The sequence below is a fragment of the Chelonoidis abingdonii genome, chromosome 22 (assembly GCF_003597395.2).
Source record: "Chelonoidis abingdonii isolate Lonesome George chromosome 22, CheloAbing_2.0, whole genome shotgun sequence".
Classification (NCBI taxonomy): domain Eukaryota; kingdom Metazoa; phylum Chordata; order Testudines; family Testudinidae; genus Chelonoidis; species Chelonoidis abingdonii.
Genome location: NC_133790.1, coordinates 5061576 through 5081246, shown reverse-complemented (window position 1 = coordinate 5081246; position 19671 = coordinate 5061576).

Sequence of the window (19671 nt, the reverse complement as noted above, 5' to 3'; positions counted from 1 at the left end):
AAGATTAGAGAGCCTGTAGAGACGTGTGGTGACCCTCAGAGCCTAGAGAGCGCGCACACACAGAACAAAGGACCCACACCCAAACTTCCCTCCACCCAGAGTTGAAAGTATCTTGTCTCCTGACTGGTCCTTTGGTCAGGTGGTGTTTGTTAACCCTTTCCAGGTGAAAGAGACATTAACCCTTAGCTATCTGTTTATGACAACTCGTATTCCAGCAACCACAATGGATCATAGAATTTAAGGCTAGAAGGGACTCCGCGCCATGCAGTCTGACCTCCTGTATGGCACAGACCATCAACAGCACCCAGCACCTGCACGCCAAACCCAACAACCAGAATTAGACCAAAGGATTACAGCCCTCAGGAGAACTGATGAAGTGAGAGAGACCCAGATAATCTTGGCAAGAGACCCAAACCCCCACACTGCAGAGGAAGGTGAAACTCCCCAAGGTCTCTGCCATCTGACCTGGAAGGAAATTTCTTCTCAGCCCTCACATATGGGAAAGATATTTGTGAATCCGATTGTAGCATGAGTGATTGGTCACCGGCAATGTCGTACGGCACCTCTGCTGCTGGGTACCCTCCTAGCTAAAGCATTCCAGTCCCTTAGGCCCCCACCCAGTCAAACATTTAAGCATGTGTTTAACTCCTAGTGATGTCCTCAATCCAGACACAGCTACCCTGCAGTTGGGAGGTGATTCACAGTTCAGGTAGAGGTACCCGCAGTAGTTCCTCTTGGGCTAGCACCTAAATAACAGCGTGGACACTGCAACCGGGGCAGTGGCTTGGGCTAGCTACCCAAGCACGTACCCAGGGTGGCAGATGAGGTGGTGGTCGCGTGGCTAGCCAGAGCAGCTGCCCATGCTACTGGAGCCGCGCGGCAGTGTTTAGCATGGAACCTTGCACGGAGCTGCCTGAGCTATAAATGACACCTTCCGGTGGCTGTGTAGATGTACCTACAGATGAGCAGCTGCACACCATGAATGTTGAATAGCAGAGTTTGTGGAGACCTGATCTGAAAATGTTCACCTGCAAACTAGTCAGACTCATAGAACTGTCAGGCCAGAAGAGAGTTTAAGGGATTTAGGTGCTGAGGCAGAATTCGATGAATACAACTGACTTGACTGGAACTGGTCTGCAAGCAGAAAAGAATCTAATAGTCTTCTATCCAAAATTCAACCCACTCCATTCCCTGCAATGTTGAATGGCCCTCTGCCTGGTTCTGAAAGGCCTATGCTTAAGATGGGATGTTATCATGGGTGTTATAATTCTTGTCATTGCTCGGAAGATAGAAGAATATTTTAGGATACCAACACATTCCAGTGCAATTAGCTCCATTCACAATACCACGCATACATTATGCACAAAATATAGGAGGCTCAAAGTCAGCAGGACTTTGTTATGCTGATAAGGAATTTACTTTTTGATGTAAAAGGCTGACTGGTTTATATCTATTGAAATGCTATTCAGATTGAAAGCATCATTTAAAATATATGCAGAGCTGTTAGGAATGAATTCAGCTAGGCGAGGCTCTGTTGCTATTTTATTTAGTATTCAGAAATCAGGATGCTTACTGCGTGCAATCTTTGTGCCTGACTGCATTGAAATTCACATTTCTCGTTGTTTGCCTCCTCTTTGTCATTCATCCTTTTTGCTGCTGGTGGCAGTAATTGAATAGTGAACCATATGTTTAAAATGAGTCTGAAGAAGTTCTTTGAGCCTCAGAACATCTTCACAGCTGACGCTGGTTATAGTCTGAAAAAAAATTACCATGCATAATCAGATTTCAGCCAGGGAAAGAGGCCTTTATTAGAGCAAGCTGGAATAGTCACCGATTTCCCTGTCTTTTTATTGAGTGCTATTATTTAGGTAGGCACAGAAGACCCTCCTTGGAAGACTAATTTAGGCAGAGCACAGGGTAATGCACAAGAACCAACCTTGACTGCTGATTCCTTTATCACTTCCAAGCTTGGCTTAGTTGCCCCAGTAGAATAAGGCTATGTTATAGAAGGGATGGAACGATACTTTAAAAATCAGCATTTCATAGTATTAAGTAGCTTTTAACTTGCCCCGGCCAGTAATGGTCATCGTTCATGGCTGGCAAAGCAGATCCTTTAGTTCCCAACCAGCCACCCTGTTGAATTACGTAGAAGCCCCAAAACCTTTGCATAAAATAAGAAAAGCAGGTCCTGGTCTTTAGAGATTCAGTGGGAGGTGGGGAAGTGTTAGCATCAGAGATGGCTGGAAACAGGCCAAAATCTCCCTGGGATCTGGTCTTATTACCTTCAACCTGGGGGTCAGCAATCCTGAGTGGAGAGAGAGAGGTGTTTGATCTCTGATGTAAATATTGGTTCAGACCAAAACAGAATTCAACTCCACAACTGATCACAGGGAAAAGCCATGCCCTGGCTATGGAGCAACAATCAGAGACCTGAAACTAAGCAAACCCTTGCATAGGTCCTGTGGGCCAGATTTAGAAACCAGAGCTACGGAACCCTTCCCCTGCTTCACACTGCATTGAAAAAGTTCACTTATGGCTCAGATGATGCTCATGTGGTTCGCTGCCACCAAACCCTTTTCTGCTCTCAAGAACCCACCTGGAAAACTCCAGCATCTGAATTGCCTCCTTTAGCTGTCAGCTCCGCTGCTGCTGTGAGCCTGTTCTCATTAGCAGGGAGCTGAGCTGCACCTGGTGCTGTGCTGGGGCAGCTCCCCTTCCAGCTGACGGCAGTGCCATCTGCTGGCATCAGACAACATCAGGAAGCACTGGCTGGTACAACTCCACCAAGCACGCCTGTCTGAAGTAGCTGTGAAAGCTGCAATTTGCAGGAAGGGCTGATTTGAAGAAGATGCTGATTTGGATCATTGAAACCAACGTAAACCACAAAAGACGAGTAAAAAACAAACAAACCCCCAAAACCCAGTGGCTGGACTTGCGTTCCTAGCAGTTGTTTTGTGATTCATTGCATCCTTTGGATAAGAAATAAGACCAAGATCCTGACCAGTCGTACTCAGGGAAAGTTCCCAGGGTGCTCTTTGCAAGAACAGTTTGCATTAACGCTGCTGCCCTGATCAAAGTCTCCTACAGGTAAGTTACCTGCTGCATACCTAATTCCGTCATTCCCGAGGCTGCTGTGTCCTTCTCTTTCTACCCCGGCATGAATTTTGGCAACCCTTGCACCGCCGGTTGTGAGGTGGGGAACTATTATTAGCTTCATTCTACAGATGGGAAACTGAGGCACACAGAGAGGAACAACCTTCCCAGGTCTGTCCCAGAAAGCCAGAGCCAGGATAAACCCTGAGTTCCTGACTCCCAGAGCCTTCTGTCACCTCTTTACGGTTCAGGTAACCTTACATCTGAAAGGGAGCTGGCTCGCCCATCCGCCTGGATTCCCTGTAACCTTCCCACCTCACTCCTGAGGGCAGAGTGGTGGAGAGTGGGGAGCAGGCCTCCTGCACTGACGTCATACCACAGCCCCTGCACCTAGAGACTCAGGGTGACCTTTCTCCTAAGACTTTGGGCCAGCGCTCAGGAAGCCAGCCTCATGCTCTGTAACAACCTCCCAGCTGTGCTGTGGCTCCCAGGAAGGCCAGCCAATGGCCGTTAACTTTATTAGCATTTATTACAGACATTTTGCAGGGGGCTGTAATATGTGAGCATCTCAAACATGATTTAGAGTACAGGCATAATTTCCAGCTGGTGTAGGTAGACTCATGCCAGCTCAAGGGTTAGCTGGAAATTACACCAGTGTCGACGTATCTTAAGACACAAATCACCTCCCTTCTTGAAGGAGCTACCACTGGAAGAAGGTATCCCTGTAACCTCTGAATCTCTGCCCCATGGGTCAAACTGGTCTCTACTGATTTCAGAGGAGTTTGAGTTTGGTCCTGTGACTAGGGACCTGAAAACAAAGCAGCTGTCAGCGAATCAGAGAGGAAGGCAAACCCAGCTGCCACCTCCTTTCAGTTTTTGATTGGCCTTGGCAGATTTGTCCTTGTGTTGCTTGATCTCTTGCCTTTTGTTAGCTGGGCCTCAAGGGGACATGGGGGTAAAGGAAACACTGCAGAAATGAACGTGCCAGCATTAGCACCAGAGGTATCTCTGTGGAATGGCTTTAAGGAAGCTGTGTGGCACCGGCCTTGAGCTAAGCTGAGTTCAGTGGGGGCTGAACCTTTCAGAGTTGGGCCCTTTAGTTGCAGAATCTCTTTATCTGTCCCTGAAATGCAGCCACCTCTGGGGTGCGACGCAGTAACTGTCTAGGGCAGGTAGTGTGAAAGAAAAACCTATCTGACTGAAACCCTAAGAGCCCAGATACCTCCAAGAGGGATGTGGTATAAGAACCTCACTAGGATGAAGTTAGGCACAATACAGTTGTCCAACTTGGACTTTGGCCTGGATATTGCAGTGACACCTGCTGATTCTTGTACAATGTGCCCTCTGGTCATTAGGAGCAGAAAGAGTCAGGACTCCGGTTTTCCATCTAATCTGAAAGCTGAAGGCTGTAACTCAGGCTTCATTGCACTAATGTACAATTATATTTAGCCACTCTTGGATGCTGTTACATTGCTGACGCGCATACATCCCGGCAGTGGCCAAGAAAGCACAGACTCCACTCTTTGTGGTGCTACAGAGGGAAGCGAGCTCTCTGCTACTGTTTCTTAAAAAAAACCCACCCTACTTTGCACAGCTATTCAGGAATTGCACATGTTAATTCCACCCACTATGCCAGCAAATGATCAAACCCAAGGATCAGTCAAGTGCTGAAAAGCCCTGGGCAGACACCAATTATTCCAATCAGTTAATCAGTGCCCCAGATAGCAGAGCGGTGCAGCTTCCTTCTCGGCTTTGCATAGTAACAAGGGAGAGGAAACTCGCATTGTCTTCATCCCCTTTTCGGGGCAATGAGAACTGATCGGCCACATTCAGGTAACAGGGAATCGCGGCTGGGTTTGTTAACCGCCAGCACGACAGAGACGCCCAAGGCTGGCTCCTTTCCAGAGCCGCAGACAGTTGCTGGAGGGTCACTCATGGCTCTGAGGTTTTGCCTCTTAGAAACCACGCCTGCATGTAATGGTGCTGATACCAGAGGCTTTGCTTGGTACCACAGAGTCCTCGTTCATCCGTCTCTAGGGCCGTATTCCAGTCGGTACCTGCATCCATGTTGCAAGGATCTGTGTGGTGAAAGGAGGAGTTTGGTCTTCTCCCTACTAGGGCCTCTCCACATCCACTGTGCCGTGAGGAAGAGGCAAGACTTGGGAGGGGCATGCTGCGCCCTTTTTATGGGTGGTGTGGCAGGCGTCCTGGGGTCCATGCACAGCCTGGATCAGCCAGAATTACCCCTCACTCCCCTCTGTAGTGCCCAAGGGCACCCAGGGCAGAATCTAGCCCTTAGTGAACTTTTGTTCTGGGCCTCCTTGTGCTGCCCCCGCTCACTTTGCATTCGGTTGTGTGTGCCCCTAACCAGGCACAGCCCTGGGTCTTGGCCAGCAGGAGGCAGAGGGTGCCCAGTTGAATAGGATCTAGCATAGTATTGACTGGAATCAATCAGGCCTTAGGCTGTCAACCTGGTATGTTTGTCTGCAAAGCTCTGGTCCCCTACCTCGCCACTGGGTCCTGCGCAGTCTCGCAACTACTCTCATGTGGTCAGGAAACCACCTTGCCTGTATGGGCAGCCTTCAAATGGCCTCTTTGTGTTGCGAGCGCACAAGTGAAACTCCACTAACTCAGTGGAATAACTCTTAGTTTTTACTGGTATCAAGGACTTCAGATTCAGGCCCATCGTCTGAAGAGTCCTTTGCCTGCACAAATTGATCTTTCACTCTTGCAGCCATTTGGCCTCGGCCTGGCGGCTTTTTCAGCCAAGGTGCAGCGGGGCAGAAAAGCATCTCGCTAGGAAGCCTGGGTCAGGCTGTTTAAGAGCAGCATTGCTCTCGCCACTGCTTTCCGGTAGTGCAGCCTCGTACCTCATGGAAGGACCCCGTTACTGTTCTGCAGGAAAGCCGGGGACACTGTGCAGCCAAGCGGAGGGAAGCTGGTTGTGGTCTCTGAGGAGAAAGTGTTGAGTGCCAGAGAAGAGCAAAACGCTGGACACACAGTAACTCCCGGCACGGCCCCCACATGCTGACGTGAGCTGCTTGAGGAGACACAAGGAGGCAGGCTTAGCAATGCTATGGGCCCTAAGAAGGGGAGATAGATTCTGGGCTGCTCTGACTTAATGGCAGCCTCCCCACAGCATCTGGCCCATCCCTAGTGGACTCCAGGCAGTCTGTGGCACGTCCCCCTTTTTCAGGGGTGAAAACTCTTCTTGATGTAGAGCGCATAGCGTAACAAGCGGCTGAACTGTGGCGTCCCTAGTGTGCAGAGCACTCACACTCCCTGAGCGAGTGGGCCGTCTAGCCTCATGTTTACAGCAGGGGAGCTGGGAGTCCCAGGTTACATGCATACAAATGAAGGGAGAATTTGACTCAGACCTGCCCCTTGAGTATGGGACCTTTTACTGCATAACAAATTATTTTCCTTCCCGTGATGACAGATTGCTTTGCAGAACGGGCCCGTTTGCGAATCCAGTCAGGTGACGACCAGAACCAACTCTGCTAGGATCGGACCGACATCAGGATCATGATGGACTTACTGGCAACATCCATTTACCAGCAGCCGAGCAGCCATGAGCATTGTCAGAGCCCCAGGTGCCCACTTAAATCTCCGGAAGCTAGGAGGGGGAGGAGAGGTTTCCAGAGCACTTAGTTAAATGATAACATTTAATTAAGGATTTCACTGACAAGCTGTTAGCTTGGGCTGGGTCCAGGTGCTGTTCTTCCAGCTGACACACCTCAGCTCTGTTGAAGGGTGAGCACTCCAGAGTTGTGTATCTGATGCTCTGATTTCTGCCCTGGCACCAAATTCTGCTGACTCAGTGTTTACCTGCCTTCTGCTTTGTACACACGGTGAGGGGCTCCTGTCTGACATGGTCTCACTTCAAGTCACTGAAAATGGCATTCAGTGCATCACATTGGGGTTTGCAACAAATTTTTATTTGGGATGGGGGGGTTGTTTATTTGTTGCTGGTTAAAGGGGGTGGACCGGAGGTCTTGGAGAATGTCTTTGAGTAGCTACATAATCATATTACCTAGATCTTCTCCAGCATATGTCATCTGTCGGCCTCAAAACACTTTACGAAGGAGGTCAGTATCATTCTCCCTATCTTACAGCTGGGGAAACTGAGGCACAGATAAGGGCCATGATTTGCCCAAGGTCACCCAACATGCTAGTGGCAGACGCCATCATGCAAGTGCCCCACACCACACTGCCCCAAGGAGTCAGACCCCTGCCCTGGAGGCTCCTCCTGGGAGTGTGTGTGTGTGTGGGAATTCCTTTAACTTCCCCTAGTCTGATTGTTCCTCCAACCCAGCTGATGTGGCTTTTCCCCAGGGCTGGCTCCAGGGTTTTTGCCATCCCAAGCAGCAAGAAGAAAAAACAAAAAAACCCAAACCATGATTGCGATCTGCAGCTCTACTGCCACCGCTTCAGTCTTCACGACAATTCAGCAGCTGGTCCTTCGCTCTGAGAGGGAGTGAGGGACCCGCTGCTGAATTGCCTCCGAAGACCCAGATGTGCTGCCCCTCACCATTGGCTGCCCCAAGCAGCTGCTTGTTGGGCTGGTGCCTGGAGCCAGCCTTGCTTTCCCCTTCCCATTAGGGTGACCAGATGTCCAGATTTTATAGGGTCAGTCCCGATTTTGGGGTCTCTTTCTTATAGAGGCTCCTATTACCCCCATCTTCATCCCGACTTTTCACATTTGCTGTCTGGTCACCCTGCTTCCCGTGAGGAAGCATTACTGAGCCTGTGGATTGGTGGCTAGGGAGGCTGCCAGGGCAGAGGTTGTCTTGGCAACATTCTGGGATGCTCACCCCTCTTCCCAGCTCGGAGGGGGAGCTTGCAGAATACACCTCTACACTGATATAACGCGACCTGATATAACACGAATTCGGATATAACGCGGTAAAGCAGTGCTCCGGGGCGGGGCCGGACTGGGCTGCACACTCTGGTGGATCAAAGCAAGTTCGATATAACGCGGTTTCACCTATAACGTGGTAAGATTTTTTTGGCTCCCGACGGAGTAGAGGTGTACTTCGAAGAGATGAAGTTTTACATGTCTGAGGGCGAAAATAATAATTCTCACCGGCAGAGGGCACTGCCCACCAAGGCAACAGGCACCTTCGCAGAGCCTGAGAGAACAGGGCCCATCCAGCAGCCTGTGGCAGAGGAGGTTCTAGACCCAGGAGTCCTGGTCTCTAGGCACTGGACAACGCCCCCTCCCTCAACCACAGAGCACGTAGCAATCAGTGACCCCCATTTCAGACGTCCTGTGTCCTAAGCGTTTTGGACTTTCCTGTGGAGCAAACCCAGCCCTCTCTGCAAACCGGGAGCCAGTCACACCGGCTGGGGTCAGAGATTAGGGGTTATTGGGGACATGGCAGAGCTGGGCTGGCAGGGCAGGGCAGGCACGTGCTGAATGGTGCACAGTGACCACGGCGTTAATTCTGTCGAAGGTGGCACCCTGGGCATGGGTAGGATTCCAAGTCTCATGGGCCAGCCCGGCACGCAGGGAGCATGGTGCATTGTTTCAGCTTCCAAGGGCAGAGCTGCTCCAGCAGCTTTGACAGGGAGGCATTTGGCCCAGCATGTCTGTCCATTATCTATGCTAGTTATGCACGACCTCGCTGCTGGGAAATATTCTTGAACTTGCCCGAGTTTGGAACAGAGGAGTAATGCACTGAATTGCTTGGCTCTGGAGTGCAGGTCATAAGGGGTGGAAAAGACCTGGTAGGTCACCTTAGCCAAAATCTTCACAGCTGGGTGCTTAAAGTTTCAAATCCATATTTAGGCACCAGTATGCGGGTGGCCTGACCAGGGTGTGCACCTGCTGCCCCCAGTGGGGTCTGTAGTGCCCAGCACTTCTAAAAGGCAGGGCCTCGGGCTTTAGAGTCCAAAGTACTGTTCCCACCCTCATGGCAGTGGAGATAACCTTGAAAAGGTGGCCTGAGTGTTACCGAAGTAGAATGCCTGTTTGAGTCTGCAGAGAGCCTGAGTCCATTGCTCTGAGAGGTACGACCTGCCCCATTCATCTCAATCAGAGTCCTGTGGACTCTGCAATTCCTTCATGGGGGAATGTGGCATTTTTCCCATGGAATTCAGCATTTTTACATGGAATTTTTGGATTTGACAAGCAAGGGACCATTTTGCTCTCCGTCTCCTTGACCAGCCAGGATGTGTCACTTGCTGTCCAACTTCTCCTGCAAGGAGCAATGGATTGGATTATAGTGAGTGCAGGCTCCCTGCGCTGTTCCATGGAACCCCAGCTGAGTCCATCCTGTAGTCAGGGAGCAGAGGGAACCAGCTAGGTTGCCTGGAGAAGGACACAGGAGCCCGAGCCTGGGAAGATGAGCTGCAGAAGCTGTCTACAAGCATCCTTCTTTTCCTGGCATGAATTGACTGGGTGGAAGTGGGGTGAGAAGAAGGAGCGTGGGCAGGAAGTTCTAAGCTGAGACACCTGGACTGAAGCCAGGTAGATGTTGGGGCCTGACGAATGGAGTGTCAGTTATATGCAGTGTGCCGGTGCGGCTGGAGATGCGCAATTCCTTTTCTCAAATGGCTGTTTTGTAGATATCCTAGACTACTTCTTCCCTCCAGATTCTTTTGTGCTGGTGCATCAGAACCAGTCTCCTGGATTCAGAGCCCTATGAAAGCCACATCTGTTTGATCTGAAGCTTGGAGAGCACAGTGAATAAACTCACCCTCAAAAATCACTAGTGAATTTTATCTGTGTGAGGATGAGTTGGAGCAGTGGTCCCCAACCTTTTCGTCTGGCGGGCGCCAGATGAAGGACCGTGGTGGCAGTGGAGCACCCACCAAAATGCCATCGAATTTCTGCGGCATTTTGGTGGTGACGCCTCTCAATGACGCTGCTTGTTAGCGGCAAGCAGTGTCATAGAGAGGCGTTGCCGCCGAAATGCCTCAGAAATTCAGCGGCATTTTGACGGGTGCTCCACTGGGGGCCAGGACGCAGGTGCATTTAGATGCCTTCGCAGGCACCACATTGGGGACCCCTGAGTTGGAGGGATGTGGGAGAGGGATAGCTCAGTGGTTTGAGCATTGGCCTACTAAACCCATGGTTGTGAGTTCAGTCCTTCAGGGGGCCATTTAGGGAACTGGGGTAAAAATCTGTCTGGGGATTGGTCCTGCTTTGAACAAGGGGTTGGACTAGATGACCTCCTGAGGTCCCTTCCAACCCTGAGATTCTATGATTCAGTAGGAAATCTCAGTACCCAGCTGTAATATCCAGGGCCTGCAGCAGGTGTCACTCTTGCTCCAAATATAACCACCAAGCCATTCAGCCTAAGAATCTAGCAATGAACCAATAAGAATTTGGCTGTGTCTTCCTTAGCGCTCATTTATTTATTTTTGTACCAATGGCAGTTTTGCTGAGAGCTCAGGATTTGGCCTAATGATACGGGTGAGGATTTGCACTTCTATAGTGAGTGGGCTTCAGCTGAAAATCTCAAAGAGCCGTATGGAGCCACCTGGTGGCCACGTTGGATAGAGCCTTACTCTTACAGTGGTTCAGCTCAAGGATATTTACACTACCCCTTTCTAGTGGAGTAGGACGAAGGGGCTCAGAAGCTGGCTTTAACCTAGGAGAGTTATTACTCAACCATTTTCAAGAGAGACGTGCCCAGGTTACGCACTGAATCAGGAGTCACGCTGGGAATAGAACCCAGGAATCCTGACTCCAAGTCCCCAAGCCTAGGCTAGAGCCCAGTCCGTTTATGTGCAGAGCATTTGCTGCCATGGTTGGAGATGGGGAATTCCTTTTCTCCAATGGCTGGCCCCCCCTTGATTCTTTTGTGCTGGTCCATCAAAACCAGTGTGTCCTGGATTCAGAGCCTCGTGCAAGGGACATCTGTTTGATCACTCGTTTGTTTGACAATGGTGTGCCACTGCTTGTCTTATGCCTTAAGGTGGCACCATCAGGGAGACTGTTTGTTTGTGCTGTCTACTGCAGTCAATTTAGTGGAGCATTTGTCTCTAAGGGGCAAGTGTGGCCTGATGGAATGGGCTGTGAATGCCAAATCAGGAGAGGTGGGTTCTAGCCCCCTCTGTGCTGTTATTTCACTGGGAAAGTCTCTGTGACTTGGTTTCCTCATACAGCAAATGATACAAAACTCTATAAATCCCCTGGATGTTACAGGAGGAAAAAGTGCTATAAAAGTGTGAGCCGTTATTCTACTTAATTCATGATAGGTCTCCAGTAGCCAATGCACTGGCCCCATGGACATCAATGACATGCAGCAGCACATGAATCACCAGCTTTGGGGGAAATTATGGAATTTTCAGGATTTAGATTAGCGAGGTGATCCCTGGCTTCCCCTGGTTTCCTGGGAGGGGCACAGGAACATGCTGACATCAGTAGAGGACAAGTCCTTGGGAGTTCTTTATTCAAAGGGCTACAGCATTCAAGACAAAGAATTTGTGTACTCCGTCTTCTGTGCCCCTGGAAAATCAGATAAAACAGCCTGTGTTTTCTTGTTTAGGACAAGGAGAACCAAAAAGGTCACCCTACTCCTTTCAGTTGGCCGCTTCTCTCCATTCAGCGCTACATACTGGGGCCAGATTACTCCATGGTATAACCGCACTGGCTTTGTGACACTAGGCATTTGTGTATCTATGACTTGTTCAGTGCCAGCAATGTGGGTTGTGTTTCCATGGTGCCAGAGCTCTTTATAGACAATGTGATTCACAGTCTTGATATTTCTTTAAAAAAAGGGAGGGATCTACTGATGGCTAAAGATTCTGTTCTGTAAAGTGAAGCGCTTGATATAGCCACAGAGCAGGCAATGGGCACAATACCGCCAGCATCCCTGCCTCCATCTTCTCCTGTTAGGAGGAAAGGGAGTTTACTTCTTGTGGCCATTCAGTCCTGTCTCACTGCCAAGACTGGAAACTAGAGGCCTGAGTAGAGCTGGTGGAAAAATGGGCTCCTTGCTGCAGAAACTGCTTACATAAAAAGAAAAAATTCTGTGCAAAAATCTAAATCCAAAACACTTCAGCTGAAAACCGAAATGCTTTGATTCGGAAATGCTGCTCTGGTGCCTCCTGGGAGTTGTAGTTTAGGTAACTCATGCTCCCATTCTCCTGTATAGCTGAGGCTCCCAGGGTTAGACTACATCTCCCATGATTCATCACACTCTCCCCTCTTGGGCAGGGGAGATGGTGCATCATGGGAGAAGACGTCTGACTAGGGATTGCAGCTCATAGAAGAAAATTGGTGCATGATGCACTCAAACTCCACTCCCATGAGGCATTGCGGCAGAATGTTTGCATTGAAATGTTTGGGTTTGGGGGCATTCCGTTTTTTTGATTAACCGCCCCCCCCCCCCCCAAAATCCCCAAATCAAACTGTTCTAAGGAAAACTGACTTTTTAAACCAGACACTTGGTTTAGATGAAAAACCAATTTTTTTTGGTCAAAAAGAGCTTTGACTGAAAAGGTTTGTCCTAGCCTAGGCCTTAGCCAACTTCCACTGCAGTCAACAGAAAGGTTGGATCAGGCGCAGGGATGGCGGTTGTGACAGTGTTTTATGTAACACTGAATCTGCAACCAGAGGCTGGGCTGGTACCATCAGTTCACTTCACATAGGCCACTGTCAGAGGGCGGTAATGTCTTTTCCACTGCTGCCAAGCCAACCTCTGCCTTATCTGACCCACTGACCTAGAGGTGGGAGCCTTTACCCCCGCTCTGACTCCCCTGAGCCACCCCGTCCCTGTGGACACGTTTCAATTTCCTGTGTTTCCTTCCCACTTCCTCCTGTGCTTTCTTTTGTCTGTGGGTCTCTGTGCTGTACCGGCTGTGCCATTGTCAACCATTCGTGTTCTGCTGAAATCAGTGGAGTGTTACCCTGTACCTGGTACACTCAGCTGCACAACAGGTGTGTTCTGCTGGAATTTTTGGGAACAGTTGAGCGGTTAATGACACGCTGAAGCACGGCTTTTTGCATTGCTTAGCTCGTCTGTCTGGGAGGCCCTAGGGTCTACACTAGCCATCAAATAATAGAACCGGGGGCCTCAGGAACTAACGTTCAGCCTTCATTTGCTCACTCAGCCTTCCGCAGGTGCAGCTGAACACACATGAGGCAGAATGCACACGCATACAGTCCCAGATGGGCACAAGCATTTGGGCGTGTGCAGGAGAGAGAGCAAAACCCAGGGGAGGCACGATGTCATGACCCACGGGCCTCGAACCTGGGTCTAGAGGAGCAGCCACACTTCAACCTTCCCCTTGGCACCTGCTGACTGAGAACCCACGAAGCCCAGCCTTAGTTTGAGACTCTGTCCCTGACATCCCATTGGCAGAGTCCCAGAGCAGCCGACTGGCCTGCTGGCCCTACTTAAACCAACTGCAGGAAGCTGTCTTTGAATAGCTGGGCTCCACTCTGCTCTGGACCGTGTGCCTCCTGCTCCCTTGAATTCCTGATGCTCTGACTTGGCCTGTCTCTGGTTACCGACTTGTGATTCTGATCTGCAGTTTGTCTCCCGCCTCTGCCCCTTGGTATCCAGGCTCCTGACTGCAGACCCCGGCTCTGACCATTAGGTCTGGCTGCCGATGACCCGGCCCTGATATGCAAGTCCAAGCATGGCTGCATAAGGTCCCTTGGAAGTTTTATATTTTAGTTGTGCTAAAGGGAGTTAATTTCAGCTTTGCTTACTGAGGTAACATTTCCACCTTGTGTCTGTATTATAGTGGCACTAGAACCCCACCCGGTGAACGTTTTGGCTCTAGAGCTAGGATTGGGAATTCTGACACCTGAGTGCTTAGCCATGCTGCTGTTCCAGAAATATTTTTCTTGAACTTTATTTCCTGTCAGCTCCGTAACAAATGGCACGTCCCCCTGCGATCTGGCATGTGCAGGTCATTCTAGTAATGCCACATAAACACTGTAATCAACCTACGCAAGCCAGTAGAGATCGAAATTCGCCCCTTGCAGAGGGCCAGCACAACCTAAGTACCACTTCAACTCTATTCTGAGGTCTTAAGTGGTGCATAGGCCTTGTGCTTCCCTCTGCAGAAGAGTGAATTTTCCCCTCAGTGCTGGTAAATAACAACAACAACCCTGGAGTAACAGTGCCTTTGTATCCCCAAACCAGTACAGCAGGGCAGTGGAAGAGCAAGGTTCCCCCTGCTACCTCACGCATGCTCTGCAGAGATCACCACTAGAGGGTGAGTATAATTCAGTCTTTGTGTCCATGCAGGCCTGGATTCTCTGCTCAGGCTGCCAGCAAGGGTGTGGGGGAAGTGACATTAATGGAGATAATAGTTTTAGCCTCCTAGGAACGGGATGGAGACCCACCAAGAATCACTTCACAGCATCAGATGGCAACAACTTTCAGACCTCACCAGCCTCTGCTGGCTTTGAGGTGGTGACAGTCTTACGAATCTCAGGGCAGGTGCTAACCCTAAAACCACATTGTGGTGGGCACTGGATGGAATTATAGCCTTTCACATCTGTCTCATGTTCTTCCAGGAAAGCTTCCAGTCTCCTCCTGAGGTTACTTTTAAGGCGATGAAGATGTCGTGCTGCGATGTTGCATTGCAATAGGATTAAGTGTTCCACATCAACAGCTGCACAAAGGTTGTACTGGTCCTACAAAACCAGGGGCCTGTGATACGTATTCGTAAGTGCCATGAGCGCTATGTGCTAGGACTTTATCTGTGAACTGCTGCATATTTATGGACATCTCCCATTTATAGAGCACTCCTGAAATCAGGATGACTGCATGTCAGTCATCGCAATACCAGAAGTGTGTCCCATGCAGGCAACGGCTATAATTTAGTGCTAGGTTACAGCAAGAGGATGTTTATGGCCTGCTGTACTCATGTGGTGATCAGTTACTGACAAGAGCAACTTCACGTCAGTGCAGCTGCTTGTGAGAATAACTGCTCACCAATGAGAGCAAGATGATCAGAATGTAGCCATCAGAAGTTGCAGCCCATCCCGTCTCACATGCCTTTGACTATAGCTGTTGGGATTTTTTTTGTTTTTTTTGTTTTTTTTTACAAAAATAATTTTTTGTGTGTGGGATAAATGCCAATTCATTGAAACCAAAATTGTTTGCGGAAAAGGGTCTCACAGATTCAAGTATCCTGTTAAATTGACAGATGCCCTAGTCCCAGTATTCTGCAGTGATGGGGCTCTGATCACTTCTTTTGGGAAAGGGAGTCTCTTTTCATGCCCAGTTTCTGTTACTGCAGAGAATTAAGAGCAGGGGATATGAAGCATTGGTGGGACTATTGTAAGAATGAAGAGACCTGCATAGTATAGGCAGTTCGACAGGATGCCCCCAATTGTATTCTTAGGATCTACTCACTTGGGCCCTGATCCTGCATCCAGGGCAATTTGCAGGACTAGGACTTAAAAGTCTGACAATAACTTTGTAATACAATTCTGTTCTTTCCAACTCCCTTAAATCTGGTCTTATGGTGTCATTTTTTCACTTGTCCAACATAAAATAAAATGGACTCAAGTCAGCAAATGGCAGTAGTTCCTCAGATTGCATCTAATGTCTCATTATTCCCATGCCCTTTGCAGGAGGTAAAAACTTGCCATTGCTCTTGGCCACTGGTAAAAACAAAGTGCCCAGGTAATTCACCTAGCCAATGGCAGCTAGTACTCTCCTTTGTTCAGCTCATGAGCTGCAGGCAAGCAACATTAAAGCAATCTCACAAAATCTGATTGAACCGGAATCTGAAATATTTGATTCTTTGTGGTTCAGAGATTTGGTGGGTGAACATTTTATTGTATGACCCTCATTCCTTTCTCTCTGTCTCTTGGTTTCTGATACTTTTTTAAAATAACAACATTTTGGTCTGTATTTCACCATTGTTCAGTAAACATGCTGCCCCCTGTATAGCGCCACCCTCTTTTCACTCAGGACCCATGGAGATAAATCTGGCCCTCAGACATAAACCAGTCATGCTTGGGACTTTCCCTCAGCTACCCCAAAAGATAAAACAAATCTGGTTCAGGACAAGGTTACCAGTGAGGCAATTATTCTCCTTATGCAGAATTCCATTTGCCTTTGGGGTGTGGCATTTCCTTGTGTCATCCACACTAGGTGAAGGGGAGTCTTTGTCCCCCTGTAGTGGCTGATTCATGCTTGTGGGGTAGCTGCTAGGTAATACCCTCAGTCCTTTAGCTCAAATGGTAGCGGTTCAGGGTTTAGTACTGAAATGCTGCCGAGGACCCAAGCAGCGTAGGTTACGCTGATCAGATGTGGATGGATGTTATTTAGCCCATCTTCTCTGTCTCCTTTCAGGCCTGCAGTGAGTGATGTGCCTGGCTCTGAACACTACTGAACTTTGGAAAAGTGGTGCTCACCTGGGATATGGGTGAAACCCCCAAACCCCCTCATGCTAGCTGGTAATGGGGTTACAAGAATATCCCGCTCCTGGTATAGACATTTTGGTTCACCAAAGAATATCAAGCAAGGTCTTAAATGCAAGCCAGGGTCACGCTGGTCATTAATATAGTGTCTAGGCATGCATGTCACAGCCATGCCCAGGAGTTATGTACGTGTACTGAAAATGTGCTTTAAAGTCTGCATCACGGTAGAGTTGACAAACAGGTTTTTCGATCAGACAACAGATGATTATTCACCTGTCCATCTGTTGACTTGTAAAATAAGCATTGTAAGCTAGCACACTGGCTGCACAGCTTCATACAAAGTCAACAGGGTGATGTGAAATCAATCAGCAGCACACAGGAAAATAAGACCAAGGGGTTATTTTGACTTGAGTGCGATAAGACTTCTTTAGACAGCAGATTAGCCTGTTAAGTTTAGTCTCTAGAAAATGTTATGAGTTTTTCTATTCCTTTTGTTTCCATTATCCTTACTCCCAAGTGCTTGAATCTTTGATCACAAATGTATTGTTTTCACTATGAATATATCTCAGTGCTGCGATATTAAGCAGGGGGAGTTCCATCATACAAATTGGTGTGTGCACTGTTCCCATGGGAACAGCAGGCCTGATATTACTGTCAGCATTCAGAGAAAGGGCTGGATGCTACAGGGGAAAGCTTCATAAGGGGTTGGAGCACACCTATTGTTAACCAGCAAAGCACAGTAAGGGTTAGCATTGCCCAGAGGAGAGTTCTCGGCTGGTTAACAGGCTGGTGGTGTCAGGGAGCTGACACCCAGCTAAACACTAGCAAGTCTCCCTCTAGTGAAATACCCGCCCTGTATTCCCAGCCCACACTTGGCTGTAATCAGCTTTGTACAAAATATTCCTTGTAAGGCATCATTTAAAAACTAATAACTCACTGGTCAATAGTAGCGTAGTAAAGTATAGTTAACAATTATGTGAAGTTATGAACATAAGTGGAAATTATGACTGAAGTTCACTAAATAGGTCTGGGAAGTGGGTAAAACTGTTTCTCAAAGACAAAAGACAAGGTGATACCACTAGCCAGGTGTCATCAAAGTTGATGGACTATCACCCTACCAAAAGGCCATTTTTTGGCAAAGAAAGAGGGCAGGAAAAAACAGAGCTGCAACTTAGAAAACAATATAGCAACCCCCTCTCGCCCCTGGCACTAGACTCCACATCTCCTGCTTAGCTGAATAGAACTTTATAGGGGGGCTGAACCATAATAGTGAGGGGCAAATACCCCAAGGCATCTCTCTCCCTGCCCATCTCCCTCTTTGCACCTGAGAAGACAAAAGAAACAGCTGTTAGACTTTGGGGGAAGGGTCCTGACCTGAAAGGTTTGGTTAATAATGCTATTAGAAGTATGTGGTAACAACTCTACTTCCAATCAAGTATAGTTCAAATTAGGCACTAGGAAGCATTTTAACTTTATTTTTCTTGTAACCATTTCTAACTTTTATGCCTCATTACTTGTGCACACTTAAAATCCCTTTCTTTGCAGTTAAATGTATTTTATTCTTTAATTGAAACTAATCCAGTGTGTTTAAGTTAAATTATCTGGGTAACTCCATTTAAGGTGGCAAGTTGTGTAATGTTCACTTAACAGGACAACAGACCTCATATTTCTGGACTGTCCAGGAGAGGTCTGGACAGTGCTAAACGCAAGTTTTTGGGAGAAAAGCCGGGACTAGGAGTGTGTTGGGGTCACCCTGCAATATAACCCAGGCTGGTGAGAGCCAGAGTGTAATCCAAGTGTAGCTGGCAGGCTGCAGTTCCACACACATACTTGGGAGTGCAGTGTAAGGCATCCAAGGTTGCAGAGTAGGGGTGACACAGCTCTTCACTGATCTGAATTGCACCCTGGAATGTCACACTCCATCCTGCTGGCAAAGGATAACGAGGTGACTCACAGTCCTGGGTACCCCAAGAACCATCACAGTGGGTCTGCGTTGTGCAACCGGCCTCTTTTGCTAATGAGCTGAACCAGATATGAAAGTTGGACATGCCACGAAGGGGTGTACAAATATGTACCTCCCTTTGTAGAGAGGGGAGCTCTGGGAGATATGTTCAGTGCTTCTCCTGGGCAATGGTTTATGGGCATTTTAATAGGTTCTCCCATTGCTTCAACAGAGAGGAGTCCTTATGGGCAGCTGAGCTCTGAGCAGTGTGATTGTGTGTTGCTTCTTTGCACTGAAAGTCAGTTCACGCCACCTATTCATGCTTAGCCAATTTGTTGATGTGCTAGGAGAGTGACTCTCCCTAACTCTTGTGTAACTTTCACGGGGACTGTTAGCTACCCAACTGTCTCCCAATGGCTTTAAAGCCTCTCATTGGCACCTGTTTTTTTTTTTAACTGCTCATGGCAGATCACTGACAGAAACACTAGATGTAGGCATTGGAGCAGTACTAATGCAGTAGAACAGGAAGATGTGCACAGGTACAGTGCTAGTATATACCAACCAAGTTTTGTACAAGGACAAACACCCATCTTCTGCAGAAGTAGAAAAACAGCCTCAGTTACTAGAAAAAAATGGGTGTATTGATCATTTGGCCACTGGAATATTATGAATTTATGCCCTGAAGAGAGGACGTTCCATCCCCTGTATACCACACATGGGACTAGCAATAGTCTTTGAAATATTTAGGTCAAAATGTTCAGATCTAAAATTAGCCTAACTCCATATTAAGAAACAAACAAAAGTTTTGGGTGTCACCAGAGCTGGTTGAAACATGGTAAGTGTCTTATACGAGAAACATGGTGAGTGTGTTACACGAGAAATTTTGAAGTAGAAAAAGTATTGAGGGAACTGGAAAATTTTCAGGACATTTTCTGTTTTCTGACAAATATTGTCCTGACATTTTTTTAAATGAGAAATTTTGATGGCGAACCTCCCCCTCTCCTTTCCACTTTGTCCCTCCCATTTTCCGGGGCAGGGGAGGAGAACAGGGTGTTCTTATTAAAAAAGCAATGTCAACGAAAAAAAAGTTCTCAAAAATTTACATTTTGGGCAAATACCCATTTTTTTCTTTGGGAAAGAAAAAGTGTATGAAAAATTTCAACCAGGTCTAAATAAATATAATCCTAATTAGTGGCTGAGATGAAAGGGAGAGGGAAAGTGTAAAACTAAGAAGAATCCTATTGGCTGTATGACTATATGGATTCATTTAATTGAGGGTCTGGGCAGCTTT